The sequence below is a fragment of the Ips typographus genome, linkage group LG7 (assembly GCF_016097725.1).
Source record: "Ips typographus isolate SLU linkage group LG7, UJ_Ityp_2.0, whole genome shotgun sequence".
NCBI classification, from domain to species: domain Eukaryota; kingdom Metazoa; phylum Arthropoda; class Insecta; order Coleoptera; family Curculionidae; genus Ips; species Ips typographus.
In genome coordinates, this window is record NC_138428.1 from 2,910,828 (window position 1) to 2,926,576 (window position 15,749).

Genomic DNA, 15,749 nt, shown 5'->3' on the forward strand with positions numbered 1-15,749 from the left:
CGATTTCAGTGGCCTGCTTGGTTTTTTGCTGATACCTTCCGTTTTCTCAATAATTGACATAACTTTCTTATTTTATATTTTTCCTGTCAAAACACTTTAAATCCGGACGCATAATACAGGGTATTATGCGTTTTCAGTTTATAATCTACAAATTGAAATTGAACCTAACTTATTCAGGACATTGTGACCGCAAAATCAATACCTCACATTTGCGTCGAAAAAACCAAATAGAACAACACTATCTAAAATAAAACTCACTAATAAAGTTAGAAAACTCTCTGCCCTGATCGGTCTAAAACACACAAAAATTGATTTGTTGTGTTTGTTTTTTTTTTTAATACTTCCATTAAAAAGATGACAGTTGCTGTGTCTCTCCTTATTTATGACGTAATATAAGGTCACGTGACAGCTGTCACGCACGTCAAGAACGACGACGTCTGTCAAAACTAAGCAAAATTGTAAAACGAGCCACTAGAGAAGGAGTGTTTTAGATTTATACTGCAGGTACCGGATTTTGAAAGTAATGACGTCAGAGATAAATTAAATGCTTAGGGTCACGTGACAACTGTCAATTGAATATATCAACAAATAACTTTATATATATTTTTAGGGTTTCCACTATTTTCTTTCACCAGTTTTCACTTTAGTAATCAGTAAAATCATGAATATTTTACGAAGAAATCATCAGTATAAAACCGGCTTAAGTCATCTCAAAATTGCTTTCTAATACTGGCTTCCGTCTAGTAAATTTTTATATCTAGCAATTTTGAGGATTACTGCACATTTCTCTTCTACGTTAAAAGGTCTACTAACCCTAGAAATATCCAAAACCGGAGCTAAGCCTCTGGCTTAGCATCCAGACCGCCTAAAACCCCAAAGGTCGAGTTTATTAGGCAGTTAGTTGGTGCCGGAAAATTTAAAATTGAAATTTACACCGTCATAAATCAAACCGTCTCCCGGATGCTTAGACACGCCCGGTTTAGAAGAAACCCAAAAAAGTTGCTCTCCTATCGGCCCGCGCTTTCCACCGCAACCGGAATAAATGCGTACTCCCGCTTTTTGCCTTCAGTTTCTGGAGAGATATTTTTGGTGCCTAATTGGAGAGGGAGAGAGGTTAAAAAACCCTCTTTTCTTTCAAGATTTTAAAAACCTGGGGAATTTATGTTGTCGTTCAGTTCCCGGACAATGGAATCGTAAATTTCTAGATGGCAAACATCTATAACGCCTAGAAGATAATAACCTCCTCGCTGCTGGAATTGAAAGGCTCTTACATGTCGACGAAGAAAAAGCGCCAAGAATAACTGTATTAGACGCTTAGCGCTCGGAAATCGCTTGTTCTAGCTTCGGAGAATTTAAAATTGAAATTTCTACGATCGTAAATCAAGCGATCGGTTACGACCCCCATTGGTGTTTTTTTTTTAAACCGAAAATGGGGTTTAAATAACAAGAACAACCACACTGTAAGGCGCACTACAAAACTTTTTAAAAATCTACTAGATATACAGGGTAATTCAAATTCGACCCTCACCATTGGGATCTCAGAAACCATAAGAGATACGAGAAAGTTGAAATTGGGGCAAAGTTGCGCAAGTTAAAGCTCAACCAAATTCTGTTCTAAAAATTTGAATTTTCCGAGTACTTCCGAAGATATCCGAAAAAAACTGAAAATTTGATTTTTTGTTTTTATTTATTTCTAAACTTATTTGAAGAGATATCCCAAAACTAAAAGCATCTTTTCATTGCCACTTTTTCCTAGCTATTCGATGATGGATTCAAATTTGCCACACGACGTTTCGTTTTCTGTCAGTCATCATCAACTTTCTTTTTTCTTATGGGCGCCATATTGGATTTTTAGCCCACCAAATAGTACGTTTTATTCTGATTTTAGTGATGTATAATAACTTAAGATTTGCTTCATAAATAACAACATAATTCAATAAAAACTGTTTTTACTTTAGTTATTGGCTTTGAGTTAATGGGCCGTTTTAAAAAATGTCATTATTTGACAGTACTTGTCAAACACGATAATTCGGACGATCATTAGAGCGTCAATCATAGTTAAAAATGTATCTAGAAAAGAAATCCCCGCAGAAAATGTTATTATTATACAAGCATTGCTGAACTATTTAGGTTAATCAGAAAAAGAGATTTGTTAGCATTATCTCTAACTTAAAAGGCTTATTTATGTATCCAAGAGAAAGATCATCATTTTAGGAACTTCATTTTTTGCCAAATTTCAATTTTTTATAATGTTAAGTGCAAGTTTATAGTTATTTATACAGTAAGTGACAAACCATTTTTTATTCATTCATATTTATTCGAGTGAATAAACCGGTTTAAGTCACGTATCTTATACAGTATTTTATTAAATTTCGACCTTTTATATTAAAAAAAAAACTAAAATTACAGTTCTATTAAATTTGCACCGCGCCCCGTAGATGTAACATTGATGTTTGTTTGTTTACATCTGTAAATAGGCGAATGTCATTGAGAGTGATTTAATAGTTATTTATACAGCAAGTGACTTAAAACCATTTTTTATTCACGAAAAGAACAACTAGGTCCACAAGCGTAGCGAGAGGCCTAAGCTCTTCGAGTGAATAAACCGGTTTAAGTCACGTGTACACCTTTGTGACTAAGTATGTTCAGGCCAATTGCGTGTGACAAGTACTACCAAGTAATCTTCATAAAACGCCTCATTAACTCAAAGCTAACTAAGGTAAAAATCTCTAAAAGCTCTAATGATCGTCCGAATTATCGTGTTTGACAAGTACTGTCAAATAATGACATTTTTTAAAACGGTCCATTAACTCAAAGCCAATAACTAAAGTAAAAATAGTTTTTATTGAATTATTTTGTTATTTATGAAGCAAATCATAAGTTATTATACATCATTAAAATCAGAATAAAACGTACTATTTGGTGGGCTAAAAATCCAATATGGCGCCCATAAGAAAAAAGAAAGTTGATGATGACTGCCAAAAAACGAAACGTCGTGTGGCAAATTTGAATCCATCATCGAATAGCTGAGAAAAAGTGGCAATGAAAAGGTGCTTTTAGTAGTGGAATATCTCTTCAAATAAGATTAGAAATAAATAAAAACAAAAAATCAAATTTTCAGTTTTTTTCGGATATCTTCGGAAGTACTCGGAAAATCGAAATTTTTAAAACTGCATTTGGTTGAGCTTTACATTGCGCAACTTTGCCCCAATTTAAACTTTCTCGTATCTCTTATAGTTTCCGAGATCCCAATGGTGAGGGTCGAATTTGAATTACCCTGTATACAGTGTGGTCCAGTTTCAAATATGAATAGTTCACCATTATCATCAAAAAACAAGTTGACATGCTTTATTTTCCTAAAAAAATGCTTCCTAAAGAAAATACAGTCTCTGGACTATTTTTAGTGCTTTAAAACTTCATTCAGTTTGGAAAATCAAGTTTCAAGACTATCTTAACAATTTTTACATTCTCCATAGGCTTAAAAATGTCATTTGATTTTTAGACAATTCAGTGCTAAAAATTCGAGCATTTCTTGAAAATCTAGACTATTTTTGGGTTTTTAAGACTGTTTTCAGCTTAAAATATGGACTTTCAAGACTATCTTCACAAAGTCTTTGACTTATCAGGACTGAAAGCCAGTTTGTACACTGTTCATAATCTTGGAAATATCATTTCAAGCTTCTTCACTATTAAAATGACTTCTACACTCATCGATGTAAAAAATTAGAGCATTTCTATGAAATTCGGACTGTTTTTAAGGCTTTAAAACTGCAAAATCCAGTTTAAGACTATTTAATTGTGAAACTCAAGTTTTATTCTTTCAGATTCTTCACTAATGAAAGTACAAAATTTTATTGCGTTTTTTTATGTGCAACAATCTTTGTCTTGATTTCTGAACTGTTGAAATCTAGTTTCAGACACTAGACAATTGATTGCAGCCTAAAAAATTTTTTTAAGACTATTCCTAGTATTACAAAACACGTTTTTAGACTATTCAGTACAAATTTGGACTCTCACAAGTCTTGAATGTTTAGTTTTTTCACTATCTGTAGTTTTAAAAGTTGAACGCCAGTAAAAGTTAGTCCAAAAATCCTGTTTTTTCACTATTTTCAGTGTCAAAAATTAACTTTTATATTTCTCAGATGGCCAGATTTGAATACTTTTGAACCATTTTAAAGTAAAAGATACAGTAACCCAGTAGATCCTGACTGGTTATAAACTCATTAAGTATACAGGGTGGATTTATCATCATGCAAGCTGAAATTTGCTGTTAAAATACAGGATGTTCAAAAGTTTAGTGTAAACTGTACAAAATTTTTGAAACCTACTTAAAACCGTACTCAAATTTGTACAGGGTGTTCAGTTACAAATGTCACTGTATATTACTTACACTCTCAAGACTTTTAGTCAAACTTACCTATAAGTGTGTGTATTTGTAAGAAATTCAGATTACTTTGATTTGAGGAGGTTCACTCTGTATATCTCATCCATAAATTTGAAAACGACTTAGTGTACCGCAGAGCGTTGTTCAGTGCGAGTTCAACATGCAAATGCCGCTGTCATAAACCATATTGTTTACACCTCGACCGCAACACCTTTATGTAAATCCCCGAAGTCCTGCGGGTAAACTTCGTCCTCGGATTTCCAATTATCTTGGCTGTAATGCGAGCGAAGGGAGCCGTATCCTTAGCAGGAACAAATAATGGTCGCGTTTGCTAATGTAATTTTGTTTTTCTGCCGTATAACTGGCCTCAATTGACTAGGGACTTTTAAAAGCCCCCAAAATCTGGAATAGCACTTCCAGTTTAGAGCTTCAATCTTTGGAGCTTTTTTAATAAAGTTTCTTAAAGTGTTTAACCTTTTTCAAAGGTTGGCATTATCAGGACGATCTTTACTTTTGAGACTGTCACTGCATCCAAACCACTCCTTAAGGTTCATCAACCATGATCTCCTAATATTCGATATTCCTCTCCCATCACATCACACCCAGTTTTCTTCTGTGTATTATTGGAATTGATTCCCTCTCCATCTCGTCATTTCTACATTAATTTCTCTCTCCACCCAGAAAATTTCCAATATTCTCCGGTATATCCAGTACAGTCTCTTCATATCAATTCCCTTCAAAGTCACATAGCATCTAATTTGTCGTATTTTTAGCTGAAAGTTTAGATCTCGACAGCAAAAGAGTCTATTCTACTCTGATTTGTACTTCTTGAAAGCTATCATTATTTTCATTAATAGTTATTAGTTAATAGTTTAGAAAACTTAAATGCACTAGGGATATTACCCCCGAAAATTTTATTGTATACTACTATTGGGTTGAAATAACTTTGTTAAAATTATACTACTTTTGCACAGAATTTGTCTGTTTGTATGTGGGTGGTTTTCCATGAAAATATAAATCTTCAGAATGTCTTGTTATTGATTCCGAGTGGCTGTTCCTAAAACCGAAACGCGTTTCAGATCAACTGGCTCAAAGCCGCAAGAAAGGGGTAATAATTTATTTCGAAGGCTTGATTTATTAAACGTGGCGTGTACATTTTTTGCTCTCGGTTTCCCATTACGCGCGTCCACCCCTCTTTTTCAACCCTCCGACGCTGATTTATCGACAAACTTCAAATGCACCCAAAACCGATATTTTTAATATCATATCGGACGAAGTGTCTAGAAAATAATTAAACTTTAATCACAAAGGAGGGGACTGGAAACTCCTGTCTGAAAACAATGAGAAAAAAGACAGGATTTTATGGTAAATAGCTTTTTCCTGTTCTTTCCGGCTTAATAAATTTCTCCGAGACACCTTTGCCGAGAAAAGAAGTTTAAACAGTTAATATTCGAAACAAAGTTTCTGTGGGCGAGCTTGGGAAAAAGCTTTGTCAGCCTGATTATGCAAACTTTGCAAAACAAATATGCCGTTTCTCTCCGGGTTCTGGGGGTTTTAATCGGCCATTTTTTTCGTTTAGTTTTCACAGATAATGCTACTTTGGATAACGGTCGTACAACTTTTCACGAGCGTCAAATTTTCTTTTTAAGTACCCCGTAGAAAAGCTATACGATTTACGAAAAACGTCATAATTAACGTTAATAGGTACAAATCAAAAAAGCTTGTGTAGTTTGTTTAGTCTAAAAAATATTTTTAAGATCACGTGACTGTTTTTGACAGAAGCTTTTACAGCGTTGCAAGTTCAAAATTACTTAATCAAAGTCACTTACAATTTCACCGTTCGCCACTCTCTTAATTTGATTTAGCCATTTTTTGGGTTTAAACAGCACTGTATTTTAAGAGTCACGTGATTCTTTTATAGTGTTGCAAGCTCAAAATTGCATTATCAACTGAAGCTACCAAAATGAGCTTGAAACAGTCTAAAATACTTTAGGTTACAGCCTAAACCTCTGTATAGAGCAAAATTCAGCCTAAAACTCCTTAAAAATATCCAAGCTTATAACCTTTGAACTTTGACAAAACAGCCACAGAACAGCAACACACACTTAATTGCCTTACCAACTTAACTTTTAAATGTTAAAGAAACAAAGTAAGATGTCCAGAACTGCCTAAATGAATTGAAAAAACATTATCAGACATGGACAAATCAATTTTGTTTTAACTTTCAGATGGATTAAGGAAACGAGTTTTCTAAAATTATTAGTTCCGAGTCTTTTCTTATTTTAAACAGTGTAATTTTTCTTTTAGCAATGGATTTATTAATGATTAATCCAAAATGTTATAATTTTGACAATTTTTCCTTCTAATTTATTTACTTTTAGTTTGTTTTTCCTCAGATTAATGCATAAACTTAGCATCGACGCGTTTTCAAACTTACTTTTTAGTGTTTCCTCTGTTTACTCCCCAAAGTGTTTTGTTATGCGATACTTAAAAACTTCAGCTATAATACTTATCAAAGTTTAGTACATAATGCCTCTAGAGTTTTCTTTACCTTGCTCCAGGACAATTTTACTGTAAAGACCACTTTGAGAATTATAATTTATTATGAAACATAAAAACGTAATTAAATATTAAATAATATTAAATACTATTTTCCTAAAAAACTCTTCACTCTCATATTTCAAAAGAAAGCACATAAACAACCTTGCTAGTATAAAAGTTGGCATACAAAACGACCATATTAACCCAACCCAATATTGTCAACGACCACTTGAGCCTGTCTCGAAGACAATTTTCACTCGAATATGGGGGCCATATCATCCCCTTTCATAACCCCCGTGACGCTTGTTTATTTGTACATTTGCAAAATTGAATTTAATAATCTATGGAAGCGGCGTACCGGATTAAACCGGGAAATATGGTGGTAAAGACGCCAAAAATTGCTTAGAATATGACATTATGGGTTTGTAATTGTTCTTCAGGTCATATTTATACTGTTTTGAGTCTAAGAAGAATATTCCGAAACATTCCATTTTATCGTCTTTAGCATGGAAAATTAAACGACTATTTTATGAAAATGCGTTTTAATAAATTAAACGATTCCAACTGTGGTGTGCCAGCAAAACGTAAATTGATTTGTTTTCATTAATTTTCGAACAAGTAACAAATTTTAATATTTACCGGTATTGAAAGGTCATTATGAATTAATTAGTGGTCAAAATCGTTTTTGGTAGAAAGTGGGGAACTCTCTAAATTAATTTGAAAACCAGTGGCTAAAAATAGCCGCAAAATTCCGACAATATGTAGAGCGAAAAGGAATGAGAGTTTTTAAATTAATTTTATAAAAATTAAAAATGTCCAGGCCGCAGTTATAATAATTAAACTTTAATTGATTATTTAGTCAAAAAATTACTTTATAAAAATAGTTTGATTACAAAAAGTAATAATTAAAAAATAGTGGAATACGTGGTTTTAATTCAAATTGGAAGTTACAGTTAAATTATTTTACATTTCCTAATGTTTTCATCTATTGGAATGTGAAATATTTCATTGTGTCAGTTTTAGAGTTTTATTCGTAATTTATTTTTCGCTTCTACAATAGGACGGCCCTAATTGGTTTCAATTTGCTACTATGAGACCAGAAAACTAATTTACTATCACTTTTTCTAATTTACGTTAAGTTATTAAAGACTAGAGATTATAAACGTTAAGTTTTAAAAGTATCCTGAAACTTCCAAAAACGGTTTAAAATTGCCAGAAGCCTTTAAATTTTAAGAAAAACCTCCCAATAATTACCAGATACCTACAACGTGTCCTGAAAATTGTCAAAAATATATAAATTCCACTTGATACCTTGCAAAAATTACTAGTAGTTTCTAAAATGGTCTGGGACTTACAAGAAGAGTTTAAAATTACCAGAAGCTTCTAAAAATGTTTTTGAATTTGCCGAAAGTGTCTAAATACTACCGAAAGCTTTCCAAAGAATACCAGAGGCCTCTAAAGTGTCCTGAAACGTTCAATAATGGCTTAAAATTGCCAGAAACCTCTAAATAGTACTAAAAACCTCCCAAAGTTTTTCCAGATGCCTTTAATAGGTCTGAAAACCAATAACCGTTTAGAAAATTCAAAAGCCTTTAAATAGTACTGAAAACTTCTCAAAAATTGTCAGAAGCTCTTAAAGTGCCCTTAAACTCTCAAGAATGGTTTAAAATTTCTAAAAGCCTCTAAATAGTACTGGAAACCTCCTAGAAAGAACAAGATGCCTTTAAAATACCCTAAAACATCTAAGAACGGTTTAAAAAGCGCTAGAGGCCTCTAGGAGAGCTCTAAACTGGACTAAAAATTGCCAAAAGCTTCTACAAGTATGCTAAACATTCCAACAAATTTTTAAAAGTTTCTAAATACTAAAACCTCTCAAAAATTGCCTCAAACCTTGACTAAAGTGTCCTGAAATTTTCAAAAATGGTTTACAATTGCCAGATAGCTCTAAATAGTAGGTACTGAAAACTTTCCAAAAATTTGCCAGTGTCTTGAAATTGCCAAAAACAATTTAATAGGGCCAAAACCCTCTAAGAAATTTTTTTAGAAAATTACCAGAAGTTTCTAGAAATATCCTACACCTCCCAAAAAAAATTAAAAATGACAAAATCGTATAAATACCTAAAATTTCCAAAAATTTATTAAAGGCCTAAGAAATGTTCTCAAACTTTTAAAAATGGTTTAAAATTGTCAGAAGCCTCTAAACAGTATAATTGTTGGCTCTAGAATATTTTCATTGGTAGAATTTTCTATTCCCTTAGCACAAATAAATTAGGGTGGTAACTATACAACACAACAGTGTAGAGTTTGGTAAATAAACGAAGAAACTCTCGAAAGTTCCGCTCCAACGAATGCCGACTAAAATAAGAGCAAAACTGCAACTCCTTGCCGCCTATACAAATAAATCACTCCATTGTGGCGATACACTCCCTTGAAAGTTCGGTTAGAAATTTCCATACAATAAATCCGGGGGGTAAAAGAAATTATCGCTCTTTCGATGTTGAGGCTATGTAAACACGTAATCGATATGTTTCAGTTGAACTGGAGGGAAGAATCCGTAAGTGTATAGTTTGATTGGGGGGGGTGCAAGGCACCCTCGGGAGAAACGTTTCCGATGGAATATGTTTGCTTTAGAGGGTTGCGAATTCATTATTCATGTTTACGTCTGGCAAACATATTAAAATATAAATAGAGCCATTTTTCGCTCTATTTATATACGGTGGTTTTCAATCTTTGGAGTAATACGCTTTTGTTATAACAATATTGAGTTTGGTTAGCAAGATTTAAGTGGAAATATGATCAAAATGAATAATACCAGAAGGAGCCAGATTGGATGCAAACAATGCATTTGAAACCGGTTTAATAAAGGCACAGAAATACGTTTTCCTGGGAGTCGTAATCAGCACCTGGAAACCTGGAAGAACAACCGAAACCCGCACTAATTCAATTCGATTAAACCTACAAAGTTTCTTGTGGATTTTTTGCCTGTCGAGTTCAAGAAAACTAATTCTATTTAGGTCAGGAATTCAATTTTGTTTTGTTTGGTTTGTACAACCTGTATTACTGGTACAAATTAGAAAACTCCCAACCTTGATCGCTCTAAATAATTATGGTAACCAATAATAGTATTTATTAAATTTAATTTTTCACTTTGGTTGTGTCTTTTAGTGCTGCGAACAAAAATCAAGTTAAAAAGTTTATGTAAACGTAGGATTTATTCTCCAAACTTCAAAGCTAACAAAACAAAACTTTAGTCGGTTTTATGAAAGATTTTAAGCCATTTTGCCGTCCAAAAAGGCCCATTAGCATACATTGAAACTAAACACAGACACAGAGAGCGTCCCGTTTATTCCAGAAGTTCACAAAGCTTGAGTCTCTCCTGACAAATTGCCTGCAGGGGCTTAACTTCCGGCTTTATTAATATAATTCCAAAGTTATTCGCGAGAAAGTTCAACGATGATTATCCCATACCGAGAGCAGTGTAACACCCCTGGATTATAGTTATTTAAAGACAGTTTCTTGGGGTGGTAATTCAAATGCTAGACTGGATGATGATGCCCTGAAGCAGTTCTTTTTTATAAGACACGTATGAATTTTAATCCTTTAATAGTGTAAAATGCTTAAGGCTAGAAAGATTTTATTTCTTTCTTTCTTTTCTTCTTTTTAAATCCAATTATTACAAATATGAGGATAAGTGCATAGTGCTCAAAAACTGCAAAATTAAGACAAGCAAGTGCAAGTTACTAGCCTTAAACTAGGAGAGTAATTCCAAAAATAGAAATTATACACTTAACTACTGTTAGTATTCAATAAAGGTTTTAAAACATTTTAAAGAGCTTTGGCATTTACAAATTACTCTAAAGTACAAAATTTTGCAATTTTTAATTAAACTAACTGCACACTTAGAGGTAAATAATACTCGCTAAAGTTGGGAAATTCTCAGAAATGTATTTCCTGGAGTAACCACATTGTAAGTAGTCTTTACAGCTCCATGGAGCCAAATTTGACGTTGTCGTCATGTGACAGATGTCATAACTGTCAAAATTCTAAACCAGTGACCTAAAAATATAAAATGCCAAATAGATGTTTCTTTGAGGAATTGCATAAGTAGTGTTTACAGCTCCATGGAGCTAAACTTGACAGTTCTGTACTACTAAGTAACAATAACAGAGTGGAGAAGAGAGTAAGAAAGACAAAACGGCAAAACGTGTTTTAACTCAGGAAAGAGAAAAAAAATGAAGAGACAGACTAAATAGGTTGTAGTAAACAACATAGAATAAGTAGGAAGTGTGAAGAGAAGACACAAGACAAGCGTAAAAAAATAATAAACTGACAAAAAAAGAGAAACAAAACAATGAGAATGTTTTTCCATTTATTCAGATTTTGGTTATCATATCAAAAAGAGCGAGAGATAAAAACTAAAAATGACAGTAAGACAGTAGAGAAAAGAAGGACAGATTAACAGAAAAAATTGTCTTTCTACTCTTAATTATTTTATAACTGAGTTTTATAAGCAAGAAACAGAAATGAGTAAAAAATTATAAACAGAGAAAAGTGCAAAAGTGCAGAGAAGGCAAAAAACTGTCTACTAAGATAAAACAACAGAATTTTGATGAAAAGGTTATCTTCTCTTCGTTTTTAATTAATTTAATTCGCACAAAAACCATCTTTTAACTAGACAAAAAGCAGACTATCGCAATGCTAAATAACCAAATCGATTAATCCGTTTTGGCAATTTTGTCGGGATCACCGTTACGTCGAAATATACATCCGATAGTGATAAATATTAACGAAAACAATTAATTTCTGTCCGGCATATATCGCGACCATATAATAAATTGTTCCCCTCCAGTCTGTAAATGTTGATTGATTCGTTGTTATTACAATCGAATAATTAAACGTTGCTCAATTTATGATTCGAAACAATAATTAGTTTTGGGCGTAATAATAAGAAGTTGATTGGACTAATATTGTCAGAGATTTAATAAACTGCATACAGAGATATCGGCAACTATATTATATTTAATCCAGAAATTGTTTTACAATAAATATTTACAGTATTTAACAACTACTGTTTTACAGCAGTACCCCCAAAAAAAAAATTAAAAAATACTTTATAAAATTAGATTATGTTTGCCGATGCAGTTGATTTTGTTATCATAATTCGGCAGAGTATGACATTCACTTTTTCTGCCAGATCAATTCACAAATTTCCAACATTTCTGACAGTCCTTCTTGAAATTCCTGTTACTGAACAAATATTCCTATTTCGGACTAACTAAAATTAAAAATCTACATCAAACGATAGAAACCAATTTCCCGGCTCGTAACTAGAACCGAACCGAAAAGAGGTGAAGGGAGAGCACAAAAGCAATTTATTCCCTTACCTTTAGGAACACCAAGTTTTCCTGTTGCCTTTAGATCACAATAATTAATTATAGAGTGCAGTGATCCCAGAATGAAAGAGCCCGAGAGAACAATGCCGCGACCGTTTTACTTACAGTAAAAGTAAATTAAGAAGGGAATGGAATAGAGAGAGCTCTGTGTTGCCCGTAGGGACAATAGAATGCAGACCAAGGGAATCTTATTGCCTGTTTAGTGCATTCATAATAATAAGGATCCCCGAAGTGTTTAGCTTGCAGGTGGTAAATAAATTAGGATGCGATGCTAATCAAAAAGGTTGTAGGAGGTAAATATTTCATGAGTTTTATTCAATTTTATCTCTTTGTGATGGTAATTTATATTATTTTAGACCTTCTAGTTTAGTAAACTCATTCTGAAAGTCACTGTAGTAAAACACAGAATAAAAGCACTCAAAACAGGCGAAAGGTGAAAGCTAATTGAAGAAGAAACACTAAAAGTAATGCAATTAGAATAAAGACAGAAACAGTAAAAGTGAACACAAGACTGAAAAAATGAGTAAAACTATTAAGAAAAAAGTTACAAAACCAGACACAAATTCGGTTATTTTGTGTTCGGTTCAAAGTAAGATTTCTCAGAAAGTGTCCTACGGATTAAGATCAAATTTCTGACAGCTGTCAATTTGGTTTTATAATAAACCAACCACGTTTGACACCTTTAACCATCAAGCTCAAAATTACATTAAAAATTAGGTTAGGTTAAGTTGTTTAAATTATAAGTTGTATATATTAAATTTCTCAGAATATTCAAAAAATTAGGTCAAACTTTGGACGGCTAGTCAGTTTAGCTTTATACTATAAACTTATCAAATACGATACTTGTCAAATAGACAACACTGTCATTTGAGATAGAACCTGCAATCATCAAATTACAATTTATATGGTTTATTTTCTGAAAGTGTCCGGGTCAAAATCAAATCTTTAAGAAAGTATTGACAGCATTAAGGTCAAATTTTTGACAACTGTCAACCTGACTCTACTACGAACCAAATTTGACGTTTGACAAACTACGGTACTGTCACAACTTCCAATCAGCATATTCAAACGAAACTAGCTACCTATTCTAACCTGAAACTATGATAATCAAGCAGAACGGAGCAGTGATTCTTCGTTTTTCAATTTTCTGGATTTTCACAAGTGAAATTCTAAAGCAATATGACTAAAACAGAAAAGCCTCTAATACAATTTAGCCGTGTTCGTGCAGTACACAAAGCAGTAAGAAAACTCAGCGCCAGAGAGCTAATTTGCCTTTCGGAGCAAATTTACTGCACCGCCAAGGAATAAACGCTCAGCGAAATAGCATTTTAATCCGAATTCGGAATTTACTTTAGCCCCCGGGTTGAAACTATGAAACAGTAATAAATTCCTTTTAAATTCCATACAAAGTTAATGGCTCGGCACACACCGGTCCTCGAAATGAAATTAATTAAATGACGCTATGCCAAAACTGTCCTTTTCTCGTGAAAATGACCATCAAGAGAATAATTAATTAAAGTTGCAAATTTGGGTTTAAGAGAATTCTTATACACAACAAAGTTACTACAGGCTAACGTGCTAAAGTGAACTCAATTAGGCAGTATAACCACCAAGTTTGATCGTTGTAACTGTTAACTAGATGGAGTTTAACTTGTTTGGCTGAAGTTTAGAATTTCAAGGAAATAAAGCTTCTTATCTCCCACATCACAGTTAAGGAATTAGTCTAATGCTGAGAGGGCAAATATCTCACACAACTTTTGTATTACAAAATCAATACAGGTTAACTTTCAACCCAAGAAGAATACTTACATGTTTATCACATATAACTGTATGAAGAAAGTTTGTTACTATTATTCTCGTCGTGTCTCTTTTAATTAAATTGCAATGATTTACACAGAAACGTTGAATATGTTTCACTCCATGCAATTACTGATTTATTGGTAATTCTGAAACTGTCTGTTAATTACCAAAATCTAGCTTTGAGATAGAGTAAAAGGAATACGCTTTAAACCGTCGTCTCCCCCAGAAAACTGAGAGGTTAATGATGTAAAACAAAACGAATGTCACCGGGTCCGGAACAGACGTACATTATAAATTCCGGGGGTGAAACTCATCAGGACTGCGACTGCCGGATTTCTACTTGGCCGGAGCCAGCTACGAATTTATGGGGCGATCGACGCGTTTTCCCCAACTCTCTCCACTTTCTTAGGTTTTTTTCCTTCTTCTATAAAGCAAATTTTGACGAAATTGCTACATTAAAACCATCTACAAAGCTTTAGAAACTAACCTGGAAACTCCGCAAGAAGATGATTTGTCTCGGTGTAATTCACCTGAACAGTGAAAAAAATTTAAATATATTTATGTGGTTTTGGGACACTTGGACAGTAAGGCATTGATCTTTGACCACTGAACTGTCACTAGGACAGTTACAAGAAAAATGTCAAATGCTCGTCAAAAAGAATGGGACAGCAAAATTTTTGGTCATTTTTGAGCTTTCTTCAAATTGATTCACTCGATTTTAATAATTTTTTTGAGGATTAAAATGTATTTTCTTTTTTTTCTGATGACCTAAATAATCTTTTTGAAAGTTTTCACGGATCCGAGTACACAGGGTGTGACTGAGATGCAGTCAAAAAAAAAATTTGGTCTAACGCCATTTCTCGCAAAAAATTTTATGCTCTAAAGTTGCAAAAATCAGGGTTTACAAATGTTATATTGTAGTATTTGATATAAAACGTGTTTGTGAGATTTATGATAGTTATTTTGACAATTGTCACGTGACCTTCTAGCTAAATAGTGTTCTACAATCACGTGATAACTGTCACTAACGTCAAAACTATCAAACTATGCTCTAAAGTTTCAAAAATCAGGGTTTAGAAACGTTTTCTTGCAGTATTTGATATAAAGCGTGTTTTTGAGATTTATGACAGTTATTTTGACAATTGTCACGTGACCGTCTAGCTAAAAACAGTTGTCACGTGATTGTATAACGTGACAACTGTCACTAACGTCAAAACTATCAAACTAAGCTCTAAAGTTCGAAAAATTAGGGTTTAAAAACATTTTCTTGCAGTATTTGATATAAAGCGTGTTTTTGAGATTTATGGTTTGGACAATGGTCACGTGACTGTTCAGCTAAATTATTCTTTAAAACGACGTGATCAAACATTTATTAATTAAAAAAAATGAAACCTAGTTCACGAGATGCATAAAGTCATTCTGAACCTTTTTGGTATCTTAAAAAATTGCCGTGAATCTAACCGTTTCCAAGATATTCAGCTTTTTTTACTTTTTCTTTTTGAGGATTGTATCAAAATTTTAAAAATTCCGTATCTTCGCAATTTTTGGGATTTCAGCGACTGGAAGAAGCTCAAAATATTCGTCTTGAACTGCTCTTTTAGCCGCAACACGATTAAACACATAACGTATGA

At 33.2% G+C, this 15,749-nt stretch overlaps 1 protein-coding gene and 1 long non-coding RNA gene across 2 annotated transcripts in view; one reads left to right on the forward strand and one right to left on the reverse strand.

Moving 5' to 3' along the window:
• Nucleotides 1-15,749, forward strand: part of LOC145731609 (uncharacterized) — a 63,945-nt gene that overhangs the window by 15,511 nt on the left and 32,685 nt on the right. The window lies entirely within an intron of this gene.
• On the reverse strand, nt 14,229-14,738 carry LOC145732072 (uncharacterized). Its single transcript, XR_014178944.1, has 2 exons — nt 14,606-14,738; nt 14,229-14,542 (listed from the first exon to the last, which is right to left on the reverse strand). It is a non-coding gene; the product is annotated as an uncharacterized LOC145732072 (long non-coding RNA).